Below are 26,928 nucleotides of genomic sequence, written 5' to 3'. Positions count from 1 at the left end.
AAATATTAGTTTCGTTTCTGTATTCAAAAATAATACCAACATATACAAGGACAGAAAGTATTTCAAGCAATAGCTAAATTTTTCTGGAACGATTTAAAATTGCATTTTATTTTCGTACTCATACATTTTAAATTTCGTTTAATATGTTGAATATAACTATATTCAAAATAGGGACCTTTTTTGGTATTAGTTCGGAACGACTTGCTTATGATGGATGGAATAATCTATTTTATTAATGTTGCATAGAGGTAAAAAGATAAAAAATAGAGCGTATAATAAAATCATTGAGAGACGTGTAATAATTATATTGCATGTAGTTAATTAATTAGAAAATAAACTCTTGACAAATAATCCGACATCATTAGAACACATTTGAAAGCTATCTCCTTGTTATTTTTTTGACAGCGGACACTAAGCTAAATACAGACATGTCAAATTATCTTACGGCGTTATCAAAGTCTTAAGCTGTTCAATGTTAATGCGATCCGACGTTTCGAACAGCGCAACATTGTTTCAAAATTGAAAATATCAGGTTGCTAAACTGGCCCTTAGACACCATCGCTTACCAAGCTAACGGGCAAAGTTACAAACCAGTATAACTATGACCTTGACGTCCCTTAGAACTTTGCAGCTTTATGGATCACACTTTTTACTGGTTTCGCTCAAATGGGAATAACAGGTCAGGACTTCGTGGAACGGAACGCAATATGGCCGTAGGAATACTGTAAAATGATACTGCGTTCATTTTGCGTAGAATCCTTAGAGTTTGCTAGCCTGAATTCAGAATGAAATTGAAAAATATTAAAGAATTTTTAATTGAAGGTTTCGACGAAAATTAAGTTTCCAAACAGGCTTTATTACATTTATCTTATTTCTTAAATTTTAAATAGGTATTTTTAGCAATTCATGAGTATTAAAACCACAAAAGCTATAAAACATACCAATTAATAAACGTCACTGAATGGATGCTAAGTGCAATTGTAAGATTTCTCCAAAAATCGAACAACCCCATAAAATAAAAAGAAAACACTTATAAAACCTTAAACAGCAACCCATTGATTGTTTGTCGATACAAACCCCAAGAAAATAAAAAGTTTTTACAAACTGTCAAAATTGAATAAGCACATGCCCTTGCAAAAACGTCTTTAAATTGAATTACATCGTAAGTAGCACTTGGATTGCATTGTCGGCGAGCTCTATTTGTCCATTGTGCGGTGGACGTAAATGAATTGCTGTGCTTTACGGTCTTATGTTTTGACAGCCTACAGCATTCACGCACGGAAGGCGATTACCGTTTTTTTGAACATTTAGATGTTATTGAGATGTTTGTTTTGGAATTTCTTTTCTTAGAAATGTACTATTCATTGTTACTGTATTATAGATTATTTTTAGAAAAAGTTTACCTCGGAATAGCGCAACCTTGTCAAAAATATGAAAAGGTTAAAATTAAAAAACATTCGGAATTAATTTATAAGTGTCATGGTTGCCCTTTACGGCCACAGACAATAAATTTATTTCAACATCGCATCTTTGTTTAATTAACTGTCAAAAGTGACGTCTAACCTTTTTGGAAATAAATTGTTTGATTCGGATAATAGAATAGTATTGGGGTCAATCAGCGTGGTTTGACTTTGACCATTGAGGTGAAACAAGGTGGATTATACAATAGTTTATAACTATCGTTGATGGGAAGAAAATCATAACTTCATTTTAGACTAAGTTCTGGTATGACTTTATAGTAAAACGTTTTTCTGCTAAGTATAATGTGGCACGTTGGTTTGTTATCGAGAAACAAATGATTGTAAATTATTCATTACTAGATTTTCCTGTCTTTCTTAAGAATTGTTTCTACAAATATTTACGATTGCAAATATTGTCGTATATAATTATTAATTAATTCGTAAGTATTGAAATAGTTAGGTAGCAGCACAATCGAAAATTAATAAGTTGTAAGAATTTATTTGTAAGAATGATCTCGTCACGAGCGCACGAATCATGTAGGGTGACTGGTATAATAGTTATTAGTTAAATCAGAAAGAAACAAGCCCAAAGAAATTTTATTCTTAAGAGTGACCAATTACTATGTTGTGGCCAATAACTGTAGAAGTCACTCTAGTACAGAAAACCACCCAAGTTTAAACCAAAAACTCCCAACTTTAGCAATCACTCTAGTACAAAAAACCAACCAAGTATATCCCAAACCCATACAAATATGGTAACATTTACTCAAATATGTTCGTTCAGATGCGACTCTTATCTGATGTCGTAGACCAAGGCTAAATATTTATATACCTAAGTGGAAGAAAAACACAGACAAAACCAAAACAATATTGGTAGAATACAAGACTATAGTTGGATGTTTTTATGTTAATCGCATAAAATGTGTAATTTATAGCGTTTGTTATATTATTTAATATGAAATAATTTATATTACCTACCGATTGACCATATGCAGATGTAACACATCAAGATAAACAACGTGACACTAAACACTGTTTTATTTGGAACGCAGTACCATATTTTTAGCTATGTTTATTTTTCCGCCCATGCGTTGTCAAAACTTCTGCCATTCATTAGGCAACGATATCAATTGACTGCGATAATCATCGCGACTGTCACTTTATCACGTCTTTGTCAAGGTGTCCACTTGACAGTTGACACTTTCGAGTAGCGCCGCTTTGTGAGCTCATCGATACGGCCAGTGACACTGCTATGTTAATAAGGCACAACTGTAGATTTGACAAGTACTTGCCATTAAAAATGATAGGTGTCACTTAACACTTGAGTAAATAAGTAATTTTCAGTGATCGGAACTATGGGAGTAAAACTTTAACAAAACTTGTTAAGCGGACATAAAATAGTGCATACAGCCCTAAAAATATTCATGTCCATAGGGATAGGAATAGTATAGTACTTACAGCCATAAAAATATTTACATTCATAGATATTCGAATATTTTTAAGACTGTAAGCACTCTTTTTACCGCTTGATAAGTTTTGTTAAAGTTTTACTCCCATAGTTCCGATCACTGGTAATTTTGTATATTAACAGAATTACATGGGATAATTCGAGGGATTAAACTTTGTTACGATTGTTTGGGATACATGTAACTTTGATACGTTTTTTTTAAATGGGTTAAAAAAACAAAGAAGTTCTTAGCTTACAATTTTTTTTTACTCATTCAAAATATTTCTTTCTCTGCACCAATTCTAGGTATCTCTGTTTGGCCCTATAGTAGACTGGTAGAGAATGCCGTTTGGCATTAAGTCCGTCATTTGTACATTGTTGTAGTTATAAATAAATAAGTATTAAACTTAAAATAGGTATTTTTAATTATGCTATTCAAATGACTACTTATTTTGATACTTCTCGTGTATTTTGGAATATATCGGCCCGATCCGAACTTTAGGATACGTAGATACGATATGTCAGTGTAAAAATGAAGTTGCACAGTCTGGGCTCCCAAAATCACCGTCAACTTGGTCTAACTCTATTCAAATATTTTGAGCGCATTGGTCGCTCCGATATAAACTGATTACTGTACTATTTATTTATCCTATGGCAAGTTTACACCGTGTTTTTTGGTATTTACATGCAAATCATAATACATCAATTATACACTTAGGAGCAAAACTGTCCCAATAGTAGCATCTTAGTAGAATGTGGAGAAGTTGATGTCGATCAAGGGGAGGGGCACATGGTTAATACATAACAGTACACCTTGAATTTTTCTAAAAATCGGCCTAATATATGATGTTCTTGGCATTTACGGTTATTTTGTAATTTCGAATCGAAAAGTAGAAAAAAAAAAATATTTTTCCGATTCGAAATTACAAAATAACCGTAAATGCCAAGTACATCATATGTTAGGCGGATTAGTAGAAAATTTCAAGGAGCACTTTTATGTATTAACCATGTGCTCCTCCCCTTGATGGACATCAACTTCTCCACATTCTACTAATATGCTACTATTGGGACAGTTTTGCTCCTAAGTGTAACTGCACCAAGTAATATGTAAACCAATAAAACAAATAAAATAATTGGCCCGTCTCTGACATCAGTGTCGCCAATTTACCTGTAAACTATGATATTAGGACCAGTCCCAGCGTTTATTCTGAGCCGTGACCATTCGTGACTCACAGCCACAATGTAACAAACATGTTTTCAAACTTCCTTGTTTGGCCAACATTTGCCCACTGGCCACTCAACACCACTCATAATATTGAGAGTTTCGCCAACATTGCTGAGCGCTGGCTAAGCCAACATTGGAAGCATTTTGGCTGTCCCGCGCATTTTATATCGTTTATTAGAACATTTAATAATTTGCCTATAAAAATGTCTATAAAAATATTTAATAATTTGCCCGTAGAAATAAGGGATTCCGACATGCCTGAATTTAAATATAAATTATATAAATTTTGTTTGGATAAGTGTTATTATAGAATTGATGAATATTTAAATTAACTTGTTTAAACTAATAAATAATAATGAATAATGAGTATAATATTTTGTAAATCTTAGATATAAATTAATTAATGTTAAGTATATGATTATAATGCATGGTTATATTGTTCAAAATTTTTATATGCTATACTTAGTTATAGTACCTAGTTAATAAGGAAAGTTTGCATGCTTCATTAAGTAAAATGTACGCACTTAAAATTACTTACAGACCAACTATGTTTACCACTACATTTTGCAAATAAATATATCTTTATCTTATATCTTTATCTTTATCTTTATCTTTAACATTTTCGGCGTTTCAATTAAATTCGATGATTATTTTTATAGGCATATTTCTGAGCCATGGATGTTTCCTATGCATTTAAGTATTTATAAATGTTATATAATATCGTTGTCCAAGTTCCCACATCACAAGTCTTATTGAGCTTACTGTGGAACTTAGTCAATTTGTATAAAATTAGTCAAATGTCCTATAATATTTTGACGACCGGTTTGGCCTAGTGGGTAGTGACCCTGCCTACGAAGCTGATGGTCCCGGGTTCAAATCCTGGTACGGGCATTTGTTCGTGTGATGAGCATGGATATTTGTTCCTGAGTCATGGGTGTTTTCTATGTATTTGAGTATTTATAAATATTTATATATTATATATATATCGTTGTCTAAGTACCCTCAACACAAGCCTTATTGAGCTTACTGTGGGACTTAGTCAATTTGTGTAATAATGTCCTATAATAATATTTATTAATATTTATTTATTTATATATAAAAAACTGTTCAATATTCACATCATTGATATTACATAACTACAGATAGGTTACACTCATACATAAGGTTTATAAAAACTACTTCCATATTTATTTCATTACCTATGAATGAATCTCTTTTTGTTGATTAATTTTCGCACACCATTCTACTCGTTGTTTAACATAAGCTTCGTCCCTTTCTCTTTCGGTGTGCGGGACCTCATTAGCACATGCACATCTCTCGCTTACCAAGGCGCGAATAAAAACAACTTGTACAATTTGTACAAGGTAACCGCTTCAAATTTGGAACGATCTGGAGTTATAATATCATTGTTATACATTGAAAGCCTCAAAAAAATCGCGTGTTAGACAACTTCGTAGAATGCGCTATTTGGTTAGAGTTCGGCCAACATTTGGCCAGCAACAGATTTGGTAAACAGGATAATATTGTTGGGAAACAAGGCAGGCTTAAGAATGTTGAAGTTCGAAAGCGTTTGTGGTCGAAAAATGATTGTTAACTTTTATATCTTGTTGTGCTATAATAGGGTCGGACACCAAGATTACTCTGCATGGTATTAGCAATGACAAACAGGCGTAATTTGATTTTAATATAATAGGTTAAGAATTAGATCTAGTCTAGACATGAATCTTATGTAGAACACGTACATTCGTGTGTTAAAAGTGACATTTCTTCAACCAAAAACATATATAATCCAGATCTTTTTACTAAACCTATTATTAAAATCAAAATACGCCTAAAAGTGTCATCATTAATGCCATATTTCTATGAAAATTTGACGTTTTTTAATTACCCTCCTTCACTTTTTTCTATTCAAGTCGGCGCAAAGTTAGCTTAGACGGACTCTAATAATATGATAAAATTACACAAATAGAAACGTAAAAAAAAGTATAAGTATGTCGTAAAACTGTAAGGTCCATTCTAACTGTCCTAGAATAAAACGAATTAAGCTTATTAACTTAATAAAATAAGTGCTCACAGTTTTCGTTCGGTAACCGTCTTATTATGGTAAAATTACATCTTATTTTATGGCGATGCCATCATGGTATAAGTATGATTAAACATACGGAACGCGATACTTGGTGCAAAGTCACTATACAAGGATTTCCTTCATTCGGGTTTAAAGTACGGCAAGGTGATACAAGTCGATGGAGGCAAGTGTACCTCGTTATTGATAATGCATTTAATATATAGCATGCAATTTGCACTTCCCTGTAATGCATAAAAGACGTGCACAGTAGCGTCCATTAAAATGTAAAAAAACTCACATAACTGTATATAAAGTAATATTACGTATTAAAAAATAAATAAGTTTCTTTAAAGAGCGTCGACTTTGCCCACTAGTTATTTAATTTTATTGCTTTTTACGATGTTAAATGGATTTTAAAGATAATATTAAGTACTACTTATAAAACACATTGCCACTTTTTATATTTAGGTTAAAAGGATTCCGCCATTTTAATGGTTTTTAATGAGTTAATGGCTTTCTTTGCGGCAAACAATAAAACTTTTAACTAGTGACTTTTAGTAGCTAAGGGAACTTAACGGGATACATTATAATTATAAAATATAATACAAAAGACACCGAATCCTATATTTAAGTAATAAAACATGATCAGAATCGATTACGACTAAAGTACAGTTCAAATTACTGCTCGGTAGCCCTAATGACTAGAGTATTATACAGTATTATAGAGTATTATACGCTACGTCGGTAATATACCGTAATACTTAGACGCAAACCGATATTTTGTGGTCATTTCAGGTCGTGACGTGATCGACCGTTGAGGATTGTGATAACTATTGATTGTTAGTACTTATACAAGGTAAATCGAAGAATTAATAATAAATCACCTGATTTTATAAAATTCCTATTAGGTAGTTGCAATAACAATTGCAACAAATGTTGTGGATTTTAATTATGTAATAAAAACAAAAAAATATGTAGGTAATGAAATTATGCTCAAATAAGGATTTTTAACACATACTGTATGTAGAGTGACAGGCAATGATGCATGCTGGCTAAGCGGTTTTTATTAATAAAATAAATTCAGTAGTACCAAAAAAAATAGTTCAATTAGCGTGTATAGAGATGGGGTCATTAATCAAAACGACATAAATTCCCGTAAACTTCCTCAACATTGCCTAAGAAAACAGAGATTCACTACCGAACAGCTGACTGCAAATGTCGGCCGTATACATTAAAATACCATTAATGTCATTGTTCAAAATGCCATATTAAACACAAGTAAGAGCTTTATTGTTTCTAATAACTATACAATTAAATTATTGTAATAAAAGTAGGTTTAAAAAACATCAATGAACCGTTCACTTTATAAGAAGTAGATGAAAAGATCGTTAAATGAGAATATAATTCCAACATAACACAATAGGTGTATTGGCAAAAAAGTATAGGAATATTATTATGATTTAAATAAACTCAGTTGCATTTTATGACATCATTTAATGTAAGACCAAGATTCGTCTCTCACAGTCACAAATGAGGTGTTGCCTGAGAAAATAATTGCATGTAGGCGTGCCAAGCTAAATCTAGTCAGTAAAAACTAGACATTAAGCGTCTGCCTCGCTTACACGGGCTGGGAGGGAAAGAGACGGTTACGATTATGATTGTGGATGATCGTTGCAAGTAGTGATGTGACGTTGGAAATTTACCGTTGCGGTAAAATTCCTAAAATTTAATTGATTTATTTTACAATTTTAAATAAACTCTATGCTTTAAGTGATATAAAACCAATTGTATCGTGAGTGTAAAAACCAATTATCACAATTTTGATTTAGTCAGATCAGAGGAACTTTGAACCAGTAACATGACATTACATCAACGTATAAGCAATTAAAATTCATATGACTAGACAACAAAACAGTCCTAGTAATATGGCGTCTGCCGCAAATGCAGTTGACCCAGGTTCGAGTCTAGTACTTAAGGTGTTGATATTTTATTTCGTATACAACTATACACTGAAAAAAAATTAAGCTAGTTTTATGGAGCAATTCATAAAATGATTGATCTTACGAAATAAATTTTTATCAATAATCTAAGCCATATTTTCTTATTACAAGCCGATATGTTGGCCGATGTTTTTATAGTTTTTGTGTAAGTAGTAACAAAACATTTTGTTACTGTTATGCAAACATTTCTTTCAGTGTATTTTAACATCTAGGTATTGCAGATTAAAATTCTTCGATATTACTTTAATTCGACAATGGAACATCACTAGTTGCAACTATATTTTGTCTGTATGCGTTTTAAGTGTGTTAATATTGTAAGCCAGTTCTGAAATAGGTCTCAAGGCCAGTGATTGGCGCGAGTTAGCGCTTGTAAATGGAACGTGGATTCAAATTTGGTATTTAACCGGTTTTCGAAGTCGCGGCTTTATATTTCGGGAATTTTTAATATAACTTAGCATAGTTTTTTTCATTACATTTTTTTGTGTTAATATGATACCTAGATAAATAACTATTTAAAACTTAAATATTTATGAAATAATTTAAGAGCACCTAATACTTATTAACTTTATGAGACTCGAATATTACGACTACTCGAATTCTACGTAAAACTGGTTGTTTATTGATATAAACCTATGAAAGATCATGTGTTCAATTATTCATTTTCCCATTTTGATTAATATTAATAGTGTGACATTTAATCATAATGGCGTCTGTATTTGTGCCCAATGACATCACCGTTATACATCAACATTGCCCATTACCATTTCCTTCCGCCAGAGACATTATTGTACTAATTGGTACTATTTATAATTCTAATACACATTTAGTTGGAAATAAACGTAATCATTCCAGCTATATTTATAAATTAACAAAAAATGTAATATGCCTACTAAATGTAATAAATATAAGAGCCTCGGAAGAGACTACCTTTTGTACCATTTGGCGTTCGAACTCTAGGTCCATGGGGTCCCAGCGCTGGCGGCTTCCTCGCACAACGTATCAGTATTGTGATACAACGAGGCAATGCCGCCAGCATCCTTAGTACAATGACTCAAGGGCCTATTTTAGATTTAAGCTAGTTATAGTAATCCTCTGTATATATCCATCATGTATATTGTTATGTATTGTAAAAAAAAACTTATGGTACGTGGGCAAAGTTATAAAACCACGGGCAATTTTATTTAATTTTATAACGTAACGTTTGATGATTACTCAAATATCTGACCACGTTTGTACTGTTAGATGTGTTGGAATGTTCAGATATTTTTGAGAACCTTGACAGCTACTAAATAAATCAGGTACACTAAAATAACGTATTCCTAAATATTAGAAAACCTTTTTAAATTCTGTCCCTTTCTAACACACACAAATGTCAAAAAGACGGATAAGGACAAATGACTATCAGGGGCTGAACAGGCGTTAATGTATATCGAAAATGGTAACAACATATTGAATGAAATAAAAACACAAAAATGCTCAAATTGCCTAGACAGGCGCCTTCCAAGGAATATACATTCTTATTTAACATATTCCCATTAATAATAATTAGTATCAAGAATACTTAATTAAATCACCACATCATTAAGCAGGTAATTAGAATAATCATAAGATAGTTGCTTTTTCCAACTACCAAAAAGGAAACGGTTTTAATTTATGTTACTTACACGATATCTCGCATATTACTTAACCTTCTTCTTCCTACCGTTATCCCGGCATATTGCCACGGCTCATGGGTGCCTGGGGTCCGCTTGACAACTAATCCCAAGTTTTGGCGTAGGCACTAGTTTTTTCGAGCCGAATCTCACTACACTTAAAGTGTTCGATTTTAAGTGATACTTCCTAGCCCCTAAGGCAAAGCGGTGAATAATAATTAAGGCTTGAACCCAGGACGCTGCAGGCGACGTAAATGAATAACTACGGCTAGCTGATTTATATCTTCATAACGATACCTTGTGAGATTGATTTGATGCAAGCCACGCGCAATTACTAGTCAAGATGGATGGCCTAATTACATAGCTGACAGGCCAATTCCAAACACTGATATCAGAATTAAATTTAACTGATGTCATTCAGTTATCGTACATTTCGCTTGTACAGTCACGTCTGGAGATATCGGTACGAAAAAAGTGCCAAAAATATGTATACACTACCCATATATTAAGTTAGTGTATACATGTTTTTGGCACTTTGTCGGTATCAATATTTCCAAACGTGACTGTACTTGTACATTTATAGTCGCAGACGATGACTAAATATGATTCAAATATCATTCTGATATCAGTGTACGTTCGAGTTGACCTGTGAGTGTTTGTCCATGGGTTTTCTAATTAGATCTTTAGGATTGAATTGCAGAAATAATGTAGATGCCAGTAGGGTTTTTGTTAAAGACTAAATAAATTAGGAAACTAGGTCCATGGGGTCCCAGCGCGCACAAGTTTTTTGCAGAACTCGCGAAGCGCCTGGTTGACATAACTGGTGACCGAAGAGCTGGCTGCTTCCTCGCACAACGTAACAGTATTGCGATACAACGAGGAAATGCCGCCAGCTTCCTTGGTACAATGCCACAAGGGCCTATTTTAGATATAAGCTAGTTATAGTAATCATCTGTATATATCCATTATGTATATTGTTATCTCAAATATATTTTATAAATATAGGTCATTGACCCTTTTGAGAATCATAAGATTTGGTACCTAACTCATGTCATGATATTAATTGGTATGCAAATTGCATTTTACTACGTTCATTTTCTCGACACTATTCAAAATTTAAAAAGACATGGATAATTTACAAAGAAAGTGTTGAAATACATACTCAAATTACCTGAGAACATTTCTGGGGTCAGACGTACCCCAAACGATAGCCCCAGGGCCAAAATTACCGATTACCGTTAATAGCTGTTTTCGTGCACCCATCCCAAAATTCCTTTACACCTGGGTACATTTCAAGTAAACTTTCTCGACACAACTTGTGAAAAAAAAAACATATTACTTTATTAAAAATATTTTGATTTGTTTTAAATACACTACCAAAAAAAGGAGGTATAAGAACTATAAGAGCCTAGAAGGCCAAACAGTTGTGTGGAGTCTTGCTTTTCAGTACCCCTAGTGTAAATTTAATCGATAGCGAAACGTGACGTACGCGTTTGCGTTTAAGTCTCATTTTGTATGGGTTTTTGAACAGCGCGCCAAGCGGGACGTTTTGGAAAGTCAAAAATCTCATACAAAATGACACTTAACGCAAACGCGTACGTCACGTTTCGCTGTCGAAAATATTTACACTAGGGGTACTGGTCATCTTTGTTGCAAGAAAGTATGGTCAAGTTTGGTATGAAATTATAGTGCTCGGTTTACGCATTTATAATATTGTTTTTACATTTAACTTTTATTAAAATTCAATCGCTCTACATAGTTTTTGGCGAACCGTGAGTTCTCAGTTCGGGGCGAACTACTAGTGTCCGGGTATTGTGGATATTATTAGGGATAGCTTATATGAAGCGAACGAAACGACCAGGCGCCGAGTATATATATTTTTATGACAACTAAACAAAAGAAATATACATATAAAGTGACATAAAACATAGACAATAAGTACAAAAAAATATAAATAATATATAAACCTATTTAGACTTCGACCACTAGTAAACTAAAAAAGATGTCATATAACTAAGTCACTACATAAACTAAGTGTTCCGAACCAAGGGTCTATTTTAATGGCTCTATGTATTTTTTTTTTTCAATTGTGTTTTTATTTTTTTCTCACTTTGTACGCATGTGTGTGTGCGTCAGTGTAAGCATTTTTTTTATATTCTTTGTAATTACTTGTGAGTTCCTGTAATTGGCTCTCTGTATTAATCTTGTTGTCCTATTGTAAGTTTAAAGCTGTTGGTTCTCCTGAACATAAATAATTAAAAAGTTACTACAGAAGAAAGACTAAATAACGGAGGATGACTAAAAGTCCCACTTTATCGCTTGCCATAAGGACGCTTTGACAGGTTATTCATACAAAAATATACAATCTCGTCCTTATGATAAGCGACAAAGTGGGACCTATGACTAGACTTCGACACAAATTAAGAAAGTATAATTAACAAAGAAAGTTAAAATTACCTGAGAGCATTGAGGGTCAGTCGTACCACAACGATAACCCCAGGGCCAGAATTACCGATTACTGCTAATAGCTGTTTTCGTGCACCCACAGCGAGATAACGCGTGGGCGTGAGATTGCGTATCGGTACACTCCTCTGTATTTACAGCTTATTTTGATTGTACAGTACCTAGGCATTTTACTTTTGTTAAACAGTTTTTTTGTTCTAATTTTCTGTTTAACATATATGCATTGACTGCCCAGTTTATGTTGTCGTTCTTGGTAATTACTGTATTACCTATAGGTCAGATATCATTTTCTTTGTACGAATGCATGTTATTTAAGTTTAATATCCTACTGAGTTCTGAGGGCTTACCACGAACACCGAAGTTTGCAAATCTCTCTCTTTTACTCCAATTAAGGCGTAATTAGAGTGATTTGCGAACTTCGGAGTTCGCGGTAGGCCCTCTGTTCTAAGATTACACAGGGAATTCTAGCTCAGGACTTATTAGGCGTGTATGTATCATGTGATAACAAATACATATTTATATTTCGTAATTATTCTACTTTTTAAAGATATTAAAATGGGTCACTCACGACCGGATTTTAATTTAATATGTCTGTGTCTCTCTATTTGGTTATTAAAACTCTATATTTTATTCTTTAAGAAGAATTTATTCAATAAATCATGAATAAAATTTATTTCAGATCTAAGGATTTTCCAATGGTTTTGGGCAGTGATAGGGTACTGAACTGAAATTTACTGTGTGATGTAAATTTGAAATAAACAGATTTATAAATTTACATAAGTAGTAAAAAATATTCATGGTAGCTATTCAAAAATTTTGAAGTAATAATTATATTTATTTGTCATTGCTGTAAACCAAATACATGTACACATTCGAGGGTAAAGTAAGTGGGTAAACAGATTAAATTTTTAATAATTAATAAATGTAGGGAAGTAAAAAAGAAAAATGAGCTATTTATTTTAACAACCTAACCTACACAATTATCAAAATAATATTAGAGTAGAATTGCACGTTTAATAATTCAAAAGTACCTATAAATAGCAATTTGTTATACCAACGATTAAGTATTGTTGATGACTGTTAATCACAGGTTCCACCGACCGACTGCCGACGTATTTCTGCATATACAGTCGAACCTCGATAAGGCGAAATTCTATTTAACACGAAATGACACGCTATTCCCTTGCCTTCAAAGCCCAAAACCTCAACTTGTTATGTTTAACCTCATTAAGATTCCCAATGATTCCGTGTGATCCAGTACAACTTTTGCTATAGCTAGAAAAATTTAAAAAGAAATACCTCTATAACAAGAATAAAAGTAGACGTATTATTGTATCACCTCTATATCTCAAGGTTATTTTCTCGATACTCGAAAATAATAATACATACTACAATTTACGCGTTTGTATAATTACCTCACTATTACGAACTGTTCATGTATTTTATTATTTACCTCTGTAATTCGAAATCTCTTTAAGACGAACCTATAAGAATCTCCCTAAGTGAATGCGGGCATGGACTTAGAGCCAAACTTATAAATGTCTGTCCTAAGGAAGTTTCGTCTTATAAAGGTTAAGACGAAACTTCGTTAACACATACTTTCTGCCATTTCCCTTGAGTTTCTTGCTACCGAGGTTTCACTATACAGTCAAGGTGATTTTCTAGACTAATACCGTCTAATAAATTCTAAGCATACTATATTAATTTTATAGCTTATAAAATGTTATGACCAGTTTAGTCCTAAGGGCATTTTCAATGAACAATGAATCTGTGAAAAAAGTTTTATTGGGATTTGGGATAGTAAATATTTTGTGCAGTAAAATGTCAGTTGATATTGTTTTTGACTTTTAATGTAAAGTTACAACGCTTGGGCAAGCATTATTAATTAATATCTTTTTAATTACTATACAAGGTATTAATTTTTTCACATCACTGTCATGCAAAATTAACACTTATTATTTATTAATTTAAACTTTATTGCACAAATTTACAAATATTTCCAATGGCGGACTTAACGCCTTGAGGCATTCTCTACCAGTCAACCATTGCGCTAAACAGATACAGTTTGGTAAAGGGCTACATTTATAAAATTAAAAATAAATTAGGTTCCATTAAATTATTTGTTCATAATCAGTATAATCACTAAAGTTCAAATTACACTGAAGAGTTTAGAATATAAAATTAATTTAAATTAGATAATAGGTTTGTTAAAAAAATGGCAAGAAATTATAAACCTGAAAATTGCGTAGGTAAGATCATACAAATCATGAACTACTGAAAATATAATGGAGTGTACATACTACCACTCCACATTCCACATAGCAACAACGCGATAAGTTAACTACAAAAACAGCGTGTTGTGTCTAACGAACGCTGTGATTAGCATTTTATTATTTTGTTTCAGTCGGTATTTCGTGCAGCTTACATTTAGCTATTACCTACCTAATTTAATTTATTTAAACAATGTTTATTTTATACACAAGGTACAGTATAAATCCTTATGGAATGATATATTCGTATCAGGCATATAGAGTCCGTGTAAGCTAAGTCTGATGATTGATTATTTTTTATAGATAGAAAAATATTATAAACGTTATATTTTCATAGAAATTAGATGTTTACAATGACATTCCACACTTTGTCTAAACAAAGTCCGTACCGAGTTCGCTTAGTTCGACTATAATAGTTTTCAAGTAAAAATTCATGAATTTCATTAAGTCGCGCATGCAGACGACCATAGGTTATGGTGAATGCTTACCATCAGGCGGGCCGTATGCTTGGTTGCCACGGTCGTGGTATAAAAAAAGTAAAGGATAAACGATACACTTGGCTAAATATTTTTATACTTAATCATTCGCGCTTGGTCAACCAGACAACATTGTTTTTTTCGAATTATTAGCACAAAAAAGCGAAATCACATTTAAGCCAAGATAATTTAAAGGTGACGATAACAGAGGGCGTACCGATCACAGTCGAATTGACAGATATGATTTATCGATTCTATTTTTGATTCTTTATCACACGTCGCTGGCGATAACGGCTTCGGATAGAAAACGTTTTATAACCTAGACTTTTTAGTGAAACCGCACCCCCTTACCTTTAATTAAATGTCTAATTATCTTAATGTCTTTAGGTACATAGTTTAAATAATAATTCAGTCACATTAAAAAGTTGATTTTTTTTAAACTTTATTTTATAGATCAAAGGGCATCAGTTCTAATATGTTTTTTTTATTCTTTATAACTCATAAATTCAGATGTGTAGCAATAAAAAAAACTATTAAAACATTTTGGATATTTCGTTATATTCCATTATAAAATCATTGAAGCAAGAGCAAGTACTGTAATTTATGTAATTATCTATTTTGTGACAGTACTATAAAGAGTGATTATAAAACTACACGTTATGGAATCGCTTATTATTTAAATTCAATTTCAAAACGCTTAATCTATAAAATAGGCGTCATAGTTTTGTAAATTTCAAATCGCAATAGTTTGAAGTAAGATTCCAATCACTGACTTCATTGTTTTTAAATATGGAACTTCGATGAATTGCGGTTCTGTAGCTAACTTCCGTTAGAATCAACTGCAGAGCAGAAAAAACAATACCTGTCATAGTACTCATTCAACGTATTTCTTAATGAACATGATCTTATATCAAGAAAGGGCTGGCCAGTTAAGGTATAATTACTATGAGAAAAAACATTATACTGTAGAAATATACGCATTTTCTAGTTTACCGTAATTAAAACTTTACTGTTTAAGACCTGCATCATAATTTTATATAATAAACGTTTTCAAATTGAATTAAAATAATAAGCGATTCCATGACGTCTAGTTTTATAATCGCTATTTATAGTACTGTCATAAAATAGATAATATAGTAGGTACTTGCTCTTGGTTTCACTTAACAATTTAGTTATTTTTTGTTAAAAAAATAGTTTGCTAGTTATATTTTCGTAAAACAACATACAAAATAAGTATAATAATTATTATGTTTTTGGTCAATTAGTGATATTATATATTTGATAACATATCCACGAATACATAATATTTATAATACTACTTATACAATATATATTAACGAAAATAACCTACAAATATATTTCTGTAGGTACCTATTCAGGTTCCACGCCCGCAATGTAACATTTTTTTATGAAACTGAGCGCTATATTTTTTATTTTAATGTCCGCGATAAGGGCAAGATATCATGGCAGCAAGATAAAATGCGTCGGTTTTAGTTACGCTGTTGCTATGCCAGCATACTTATTTAAAGTATTTTTATGTTGGTCTTTAACAATAGTTAGGCCATGTAAAAAAGTTAAAAAATATGACAGTTTAAACTAATGCCACTAAAAGTGTAAATACAACTGTTTAAAAAAATCAGTTTGATTAAGTTAAAAATAAAATATTGTATGAAAATTAGTTCTACCTTGACTCAAAACTAATACTAATATAACTAGTAAACGACTAACTGTACGAACATGTAGATCACGCCGTAGTAGTCCAAACAATGTACTTATTTATATCAAAAATTGTCAGTTCTAAAACCGGAAAAATTCTAACGAACTCGAATGTTTTCGTCTTCAAGAGCTGTCTAGTAAACGGTTAACTGTAAGGAATGCCATACCTTAATGAACCGTATCGAATCGCGTCCAAATCGTGCTCTATGAATGAGCCACAAAATAAACGTTTTTGTACGAAAACATTTTATACAAAAAAACGGTTTTTGTGAAGCGTTTAAAAGTTACAAAAAACCGATGCGTGCGGCACTGATTAAAGAGATAGCCTTTTTTACTGTTCTTTTTTTGATTCCGTGACGTGACTTTATTGGCGGTTTTCTATTTTTAATTCGTTTTTTGGTATTATAAATGTATGAAAAAATTATAGTGTACTTGACGATTATTATGTTTACTAACTAGACGTGTACCTACTAATAAAAAACTTATAATTCTAATAAAGTATGTAGCCGTCGGAAGCAATGACTATCAAAGATTGGAAGAAATAAAAAGTATTTTGTTTTTGAATAAATTGAACACTCACCATTAAATGATGATGTTAGATTTAGATGTAGTGATGAACTTCATATTCTTATTTTTTATTAATTTTCATTAAATTTTATTCCTCGGCACTAATATCGCCTTTTCTTCTTTGACATTCCGACACTGTAGCACTGCTCCTCACTTTCAGCCGAAAAACTTCATCACATTTTTAAAGCCCTAAGAAAAAAATGTTATCACTAAGGTTAGACACTAAGCCTAAGCTTCCAATAAGTTCTAGTCCGAACGCTTCTTATAAGTTGGGCCGAACGCGCTAAGTCCGAAGGCGAAGTTGCGTGTTAAAAAAACAATAGGCGATACGTGTTCGCTCGGCGCGCGCCGCGGGCCGGGTGCGACCGTGCGCTCTCGGAGCCAACGGATTGTGTAAACGCCGCGGCGTCGGCGGGGCGCGGGGGAGGGGCACGCACACACACACCCCGCAATATACCTCGCATCCATTACTAACGTTCCTATTTTGAATACGCGACGCGCCAATCTAGCTCCTATGCGGTAGGTTTACGTGACGAGCGGACCGCGACCGACATCGCGTCGTACACTAGAGCGAGTGGGTGTTACGCGCGCGAGCGAGAGACGCAATGATCGGTAGTTGAGCCGCGTAACGCATGTGTGTCCTCTTGAATCGCTTGCGAGATAGTGCCGTAGTGCTGGCTATAAGTACGCCTCGAAGAGAAGTGCCGTGTCTTAAAATTTTAATAAAGAGCGTTTTGTACTTTTTCGTTTCGGCCTACCGATACGACATGTGGCGTAGCTGCCGATGTTTTTTTTCGAAATTATTAATTGATAGGTACGCGTTCACGGACCAGTGGACATTACTGGGCTTAATTTACTCGACGTGGAAGCTCACGTCCCATCTCAGTCAATAAATATGTCTGAAATATCCGTTTTGACGACGTTTATTTTCACGTGTGAACGGGCATAGGGAACGTTCGTTTAGCGTTAAGCTAAAATGGGCAGCAAACACATTGCGAACGTAGATTTATGATACCATAAAAGTTTCACACCCATCATTCTAATGACTCGGCGGTCGAACGAGAACATCTTAAACACACAGTGACTCAACGCCATTATTAATTGTTAAAGCAGCATAGCAACAGAGCGATTAACAATCATATAATGACATGCGAAAATCGATATGTATAACCTGAAATGATCTTGAAATATAACCGAATCGATAAAGTTTACACAGTTGGCAGCGAAGCACACCCACTTGTACCCACGCGCTTCGCAATTTGAATTTCGAAATTCGAATTCGGACAGTTCATTACCGGGCATTTCTATGACCAGCTTTATGTTTATTCGACCAGTTTTTATCTGTTACCAATTTTGATTTGAAGTGTGTCGAGAGTTGGGAATAATTTATTTTTAATGCGTCTTCGACTCGGTTCGAGGTTAATTTGTACACTTTTGATTTATTTCGACTCCCTTCCCTGCATCGTAAAGTTAATTAGTAGTAAACGTGTTTTTTTGGAAAGTTGTACCGTTGGAGATGAGTTTGTTTACATTGGGCGAAGAAAGGAAACCAACGAGAATTATTGACACGTATTATAGCCGCGGGCTGTCGGGTCGTTTTGTAAAATCGTTTTTGTGGTAACGAGACCTTAAATTTATTAGAGTTCTGGCTTTTGAATCAATTTCACTAAATTAAGTGTATCGTGAGTTGAAAATACTTTATAGGTAGAGTGCCTAAATAACATGGTCACCGATATTTATTTTTATTGAATGCATAAAGCAAATTAAATTAATGATAAGTAAAAACCAGCCTAGTGCGAGTCACGAACGAGTTTTTCTTATTTAATTTATTTGGTACTTACTTGTTACCAAACCGCTATATTATTAGGAAATTACAACTCCATATTTATGTGCATTGTGCAATAAAGTGACATACTTACATACATACATACAATATTTCCAGTAATAATAGTGTTTAAAAAGATATACATTATACGTCAAAGCTTTTCTAAGAATCCATTTATTGGTATACGTATGGTGCATAAGTATATTCCTAAACGTAAAACAAAGTTTAAGGGCTCCCTAACTTCCGATTTCACTAATTTGGCTAGGACTATCTATCCATAAATACCGACTATCTAAATCGGAACTTACGGAAAGTAAAACTACCTATTTGACACCTGCAATATAATCCAACACACTTATTAGATGTTTTTAACTTAAACGATAAATGAAAAAGTAACCGTTTTTGGCAACAGTTTCCACACAAAAGTGATTATTTCCATTTTTCCTATAATTTAAAAATGGGTAGTATGGCCTGTCGACGTATTTACTTGATAATAATACACTTAATAGTTATACGAGATACCATAGGTAGACTCTGAGGTTACGCGATGATAGGATTTCACCGTTTAATGGGGTTTTCAGAAAAGTGTACCATATAGAAGAGACTCGGTTACATCGTACCAGTTTTTACTTAAACGTCGATATTTTGTTTCTGGAGTTAGATACACAAGTGTTTGACCATGCATATAAAATATCAGTACCTATCTTAGCTACACATTGATGAAAATAAGCATTTTGGGATTATATCATTATATTAACATAGTTAAAAATTGATTTTTTCACAAGCAGTACCATCTACAGGTGGTATGATTTAACGGGCGGTACGATATAGCCGACTCTCCCCTACTTTATATCGAGCAACTAACAACTATTGGGTTATTTCAATTCAGAATCACAGGAACTATTGATTAAAACAAAGAAAAAAGCGTGTCTAGTTTTTCATACAAATTTTATGTGTCAGTTTTGTGACGGTCGATGCATAAAGTATGCGAAAATACATCACAAAACTGACAATTATATTCGAACACTTTTTTTTTTCTTTTAAATCGATATTGCTCGTGATTCTGAGTTGAAATAACCCAAGAGTTGTTAGTTTTTCGATAAAAAGTAAATGGTACACTTTTTTCTGAAAACCCACCTAAATATCACATTTTCAATTCCAGTAAAATCAGGTACACTAGTTGAAAAAAACAGTAATATCTACCAAAAAAATATATAATTAAAAAAAACAATAACTTGAATAAAATGGCAATCTAATCATAAATTTAACTGGTTTTGGGACAAGTCGTAAAGGTTTGTGAGCATTTAAATTATTAATAGTTCCCAAAACCACTGAAGATGTCTTTTAAGACATTATAATTGAGGGAGCAAGCTGTGAAATGTAAAATTTATGATAACGTGTTCTCTTGTAAAATAATACGTATTAGATGTCATCATATTTATTAACATTCAGTACCCCTAGTGTAAATTTGATCGACATCATAACGTGACGAACGCGTTTGCGTTAAGTCTCAGTTTGTATAGGATTTTAAGTTTCCAAAACGTCCCGCTTGGCGCGCTCTTTCTAAATCCAATACAAAATGAGACTAAACGCAAACGCGTACGTCACGTTTCGAAATCGAATTTATTTACACTAGGGGTACTGACGATTTTTAGTTAGGTACTTACTTACAGATTCTGCAGGTTTGGGTATTTTATTTTTTCGTAAAATTATCGTTGGTTATTTTATGTTCAATATAATTACATATATAAAATTAGATAGGTAAATACAACATGATGTTTTAAGTAAGTAAATATTCTTTATTGCACCAACAATTATACATTTAGATTTTTATAATTTATTAAAATTTAACCAAAATTTACTAAGGTACCTGGGTCGAATATGGCCAGCTGAAAAATATGGCCACACCCCTACACGTCCAAAACTATGGCGTCATCTACAACTTTGTTTATACGCGTTAAAACGTCCATGTGTGAGTAATGCTTAGGTGTCGCCGCCATCTTCCCCGCAGCCCCGCAAGTCCCGCAATGATAGTCGAAGTGAAACCACGTGTCACGGATACAAATATTCACTCGTAAGTTTCTATGATTTTTTTGCTTTTATTGACTTTTACTTAAAAATGTTTATTATATTTAAGTCATTAGTAATCGTATATTATATGTGTATGTTTATTTTTATGCTTACTTTTGTATATTTTTCGTTTTGATTTTTTAAGTAAAATATAAGTGTGACCGAAAATATGGCCACTTAGTGGCCATATTTTCGACACCTACTGGCCGTATTAACCTTATGCGTTTTTGACTTTCGGCATTTGCTGGCCATATTAACCGTAGATCTTTTTCCTTTCAGAATATGGCTCCACGATAGGTTTCAAAACAGATCCGAGGAAATTGCGCAGAGTCTGATATGATATCAGCAGCTGTTAAAAGTGGTTTTATCTGCGGCGAACACTTCGACGATATCTTATAGAGAAAAAGTAAAATAAATCCAAGGAAGGAAGAAGGGAAGAAAAGCACTTCTTAATAATCATGAAGGAAAGGAGCTGTAATTTCGTATCGTACGGCTGAGCGATGTTGGTTATACACTGACACCACGTGTGCTTCGTATGTGCGTCCAGAAGTATTTCCAGGGATAAAATATGGCAGGCAGACGTAGACGAGGAGATTGCAGAGATTGGCTGAGGGGTTTTTTGAATCAGCACACACATACGATTACATAGTACACAAGAGAATCCGTAAAAGAAAAACCCAAAACTTGAATCCAGCTAGAGCTCAAAAACTTAACAAAGCTGTGGTTTCAGACTATTGTACGAAATTGAAAAAGCTGCTGGAAGATGACGAGCTAGTGCATAAACCAGAAGGAATTTATAACATAGATGAAAAGGGTTGTTACAAGTTTTTTTTTGTTCAGAATTAATTTTTTTGTTCCTTTATTTGATATAAAACAACTTGTTTGAATAAATTCATTTTATTTGTTACTAAATTCCCTTACAAATAAAAAATCCCTCCGCATCCAGTTCATACCGTTAATACGGCCATCACCTGGCCATATTCACATACACTGTCGGAAATATGGCCATTTTCCCAACTTTAAAAAAAATCACTTAAATTCAAACCTATCCGTGCCTAGGTTTTTTCGCGCCTGCGATAAAGTACATAAATAAATACACTATCAAATAAATTAGGACTTGTAACTTCTACTGTTATACAGTGCGATATATATAGTGTCAAACCTTAACGTGGCCATATTCGACCCAGGTACCTTAATCTTTATTAAAACTAAATGCATCAATCACAAACGAATTTTCCCATTTACCTTCCTATTTATTTACAACTGTAACTGATATGTAGTTATTTATTTATTTTTAGATTTAGGTTTTAAGTTTTATAGTTTAGTTATATAATTGAATTTGTATGCACTGTAACTGATCAATTGATCATATTAAAATAATTTAATGAAATAAAATTTTATGACGATCATATGACATACATCTGAATAATTAGTTGAAGGATTGTTTCCGCAATCCCTAAACAAAAAAAAAACTATGACAGGACTAACCTGACCACGCTTGTTTTTTACTGTTTAATTGAACAATACTTTGGACTACCGTAAAAAACCTTGAACAATTGTTACTTATATAGTAGTAAAGACACCATGCCTAACAGGAAAACATAAACTCCAAAATAGCTCGGTAGGCACTAGGTATCGGTTAGACGATATATTTTCGAGTAAATACTAATTTACATTATTGTCCAACCCTTTACAGTATTTTGTAAAATGTATTTGAATCCTTGTCGTCTCATGTACCTACCTAATTCTTGTTAGGAGATATTTTCTAACTCGATTCCAATTCGTGTAAAACTATGATGTGTTATATTTTACACATTAGGTATCATTTTTTGTACATTTTCTGTAGCGTATGATTCGTATCAGCTAAATTCGTAGGTCTATCAGTAAAATTACATGTGATAACATGTTTCGGAACTGGTTCCGAATAGACAATATAACCATTATTAACCGCTTGCCTGTACAGTATGATTAGGATCTTCACTGAAATTATAGTCTTCTTTATGCATTTTTTAAAGGACGTTTTTTTTCAACTCTACAAAACACAACGAACAACAACACAACATACTTATACTAATAATTAATTACATTGACGAGTACAAAAATGTACTCGTCAATGTAATTAATTATTAGTATAAGTATGTTTTACTCATGTAAGTGAATTGTAATATTCTTTGAGTAATAAAAGATTCTTTAAACCTGACTCTATGCACAACTGTGGCTTGAACCTTCAATTTTTGACCACCACACTTATCAAATATACATGGAAAGTTAAAGAAACAAAAACATTTTTTTCTTAAAATATTAAAATTTGTACTTACGTATGTATTAATCCACAAGCCACAAGCCCGATAGCCTATCTGTCACCTGACAGGGCTATCTACTTATCTTCTGATAGTGAGACACTGACTTTTGTTTGAGATAACTTTAATTTTAAATAACATTTCCTTTTCCATTTAATTGTAGAAACACGTGCTCAGTGTCCACTTTTGTATGTGTTTTAGTATTTTTTTATAATGCTCACTCATTTATGTGACGGTAAAAAAATTTTGCCCGTTATTTAAAAATATTTTTGTAACTAGATTTTTGCACAGGAGTTAATTCTAGGGCAGATATAAATTTCTACGCTACGGTATCAAATGACAACATGTATTCTTAGCAAAATAAAGTTTATTTTTATGTTTACTGCAATTTCACGTTTATTGCCAATAAATTCTAAATTGTAACTGAAATTAGAAATTCCCTCCACATTATGGAATGCAATAAATTCCTCTTCGTCTATTTTGGCCCCAACTCCCATAACTTATTCCATTTAACAACTTTATTTACTAAAGCGTGTTCGAAAATTTCAGTAACGCCGCAGAATCATAAAATGGGTTTTTATAGAGAGGTATCACGACAATCATCAATATTAGCGCCAAAACCCGCAATATCGGAGCAACACTTGAAAAAAAAAAATTGTCGTTGCCGCGCGGTGTTATTTTTTTAACACACACACTGAAAAACATTCTGTTTTCAAACGGCACTTGTTTCGCACTGTTGTTACGCTGTAATTAGCACTCGGTGGCGACCGCTCGCGGCACCCTGCGATACTGCAACTCACATAGCGAACGTCTCTTTCCCCCTTTACTTCCGCACTGGCATTCGACTAAGGGCGCATGCCCCGACATTTTTTAAACCGCGCCCATGTTCTAGCACGCGCACCTTTTAGTGAAAATAACTTTTTTCGGGCATTTTTTCGCCACATCCCTCTCTAACGGTCACATTCGCCAACTCGCCATCCCCCTCCGTCTAACGGTCATTCTTTTACCCTGCTCTAACACAGCGGCGAGGCGTGTTACTCACTCTTTCTAGTGACGCCGCGACGCCGGTGACGCCAATTATTTTGCCATACTCCGCCGATAAAAGGCATTTAAAAATACTACTTTTCTATTTACGACCTTATTACTATCATATAGAGTCGAAATAGGAAAACTTCTAATGCAGTTGGGACTTTCTAATCTAACGCGAAACTTGTAAAGTTCCGGCCATTTTTGCGATAAAAAAAGCGTTCGCATGCACGTAACCACGCCTTTGTATACACATATTGCTGTCTATTTTACTCCTTTTTTATTTTCTATTTGCGGTCTCGCTCCGTCACGCACACATATGTAAGGTGCGACCGAATGCTTCGGGATGCTAGGTCGCCACGCGCCATCTAACGGCGAGTAGCAAAACTTCTACGGGGTGTAGTGAAAGGGGTTTGTTCCGACAACTTTCTCCCAGGGTGGCGGCACTGGAGAAAGGGTTCGCATTTGATAAGAGTTCAGCTAATCTCCGCTAGATGGCAGCGTTGCAACAATGTAGAGAAACTTACTGGTTTCTACGCATATAACATTGTTTTGCAATAATAAATTTAATGGCATATTAATACGATAGAGATTCAATTATGAACCGGCTCACGCTGTTGTTGAATAAATATTTCATGTCAATTTACAATTTAATTAAAATAGATTTTGCCGTGAATTAGCATTTTATTTGCGCATTTTGCCGGTTTGCACGGCAGGGGGCGCGGATTAAGCGAGTGCCACAGAAGAAAAATGGTGACAGAGGAAATTTAATGAGGCGAGTCAATAAAAACGTTTGTTTTAGTAGTTTTAGTTAAGACCGGTGCCCACTGGCTGCCCTGGCACGAGTTATAGTGTCTACAACTTCTGCAAGCAACAGTCGTAACTTACATAAAGTCAGAGTTATTATGCCATTTATTTTATGCCATTACTGTATCTGTAACTTGAGCTGAACACAATCATTTATTTAATGAATATGCGTATTTGTTTAATGTTTTTCTACTTTTGACCTTTATTGAAGACGGGTAACAAGCTCATCCACTGTTTATAATGTTAGATAACAGTTGAAGTTAAAAAAAAGTATAGTGTTGTAAAAAATGTGTATATTGCATTAAATTAATTTAGTCACCATTTATAAACAACATCGTTTTCAACGGGTTTTTATAAGAGGAGGTCCATGCCTTGTACACAGGGCCGGATTTAGGGGAAGGCAACCGGGGCTACTGCCCCGGGCCTCCACAAAAGAGGCCCCCCCCCCACAATAGAGAATTCGGTAAATTTACCATTTTATTTGGAAAAAATTTGGGGCCAGAGGGCCTCCACTCCTTTATTGCCCGAGGCCTCCAGACCTCTAAATCCGGCATTGCTTGTACAAAATATGAAGTTCATGCTTATTTTTCATAGCGAACTTATTATTTTCGGTATCAAAATGTGTTTGTTTATTATCTATCTGTATATGGCACATCACTCAGCGGATTTTATTCAGAAATTCAGAACCTTAAACTTGATGGTCATTAAATTGAGATATTGTTTATGGCACCTGTCTTTTTGTATCATCATCATCATCATCGGCACGATTTTTTTTAAATAAGCGACTAAATTTTGAAAAATATTGCCATATGTGTGATATATCAACGACTGATCAACTCGACCCGATTCGAACATTAACATACGCCAAACGGGTCTCTATTGTTTCCCATAAAGTTTTAAGTCATAATGTATTGTTTGTCTGCATTTTCGTTAGTCATAATTTGGTTTTTCTCAGAAACGCGTAACTTTTCAGGATTGCCATAAAACAAACCTAACCTAACCTAACCTATCTATAGGATAATCTAAGGAAATTCCTGAAAAGTTAACGGTTTCAGAGTTATGACTAATGATAATATGACTATCATTACATTATGACTTTCAATAATTATGTCAAACAAAGGGATCCGACGCCAAACATTTGCTAAAGATACGATATGGATTAGATATGTCAGACGGCACGATTCGAAGAATGATTAAGACATGTTTAAGATCTAGGAAAGATCTTTAAAAGATCGATAACTAAATGACATGTCAAAATTGACGTTTATTTAGATTCCGCTGTGATCCCATCAGTAAGATCTGCCTACGATATTTCTAACGTCAAAGTGACATTGGTTGCCCGAATCGAGCTGCTTCTGTCAATTATACGACATACAAACGATATCTAAATGAGAACTTATCTAAACCAGAACTTATCGTTATCGTATTTCATTCTTCGAATCGGGCTATCGAGTGTCAAAAATGCCGTTTTTGTTTGAAGAAACATCACTTTTGACACTGGCATATCCAATCCATATTATATCTTTAGGAAATTTTTGATATAAGAGTATCTTAAAGTA

At 33.6% G+C, this 26,928-nt stretch overlaps 1 long non-coding RNA gene across 1 annotated transcript in view; it reads right to left on the bottom strand.

Annotated features, from left to right (window-relative positions):
- The window catches only part of LOC133523343 (uncharacterized), a 46,744-nt gene extending 27,605 nt beyond the window's left edge, over positions 1–19,139 (bottom strand). Inside the window, exon 1 of the long non-coding RNA XR_009800215.1 lies at positions 17,355–19,139. This is a non-coding gene — a long non-coding RNA (uncharacterized LOC133523343). The remainder of the gene's footprint in view (positions 1–17,354) is intronic.
- Positions 19,140–26,928: the final 7,789 nt, after the last annotated feature.

The sequence above is a fragment of the Cydia pomonella genome, chromosome 12, assembly GCF_033807575.1.
Source record: "Cydia pomonella isolate Wapato2018A chromosome 12, ilCydPomo1, whole genome shotgun sequence".
In the NCBI taxonomy this organism is placed as follows: Eukaryota; Metazoa; Arthropoda; class Insecta; order Lepidoptera; family Tortricidae; genus Cydia; species Cydia pomonella.
This window is presented reverse-complemented; position numbering and strand designations above follow the sequence as displayed.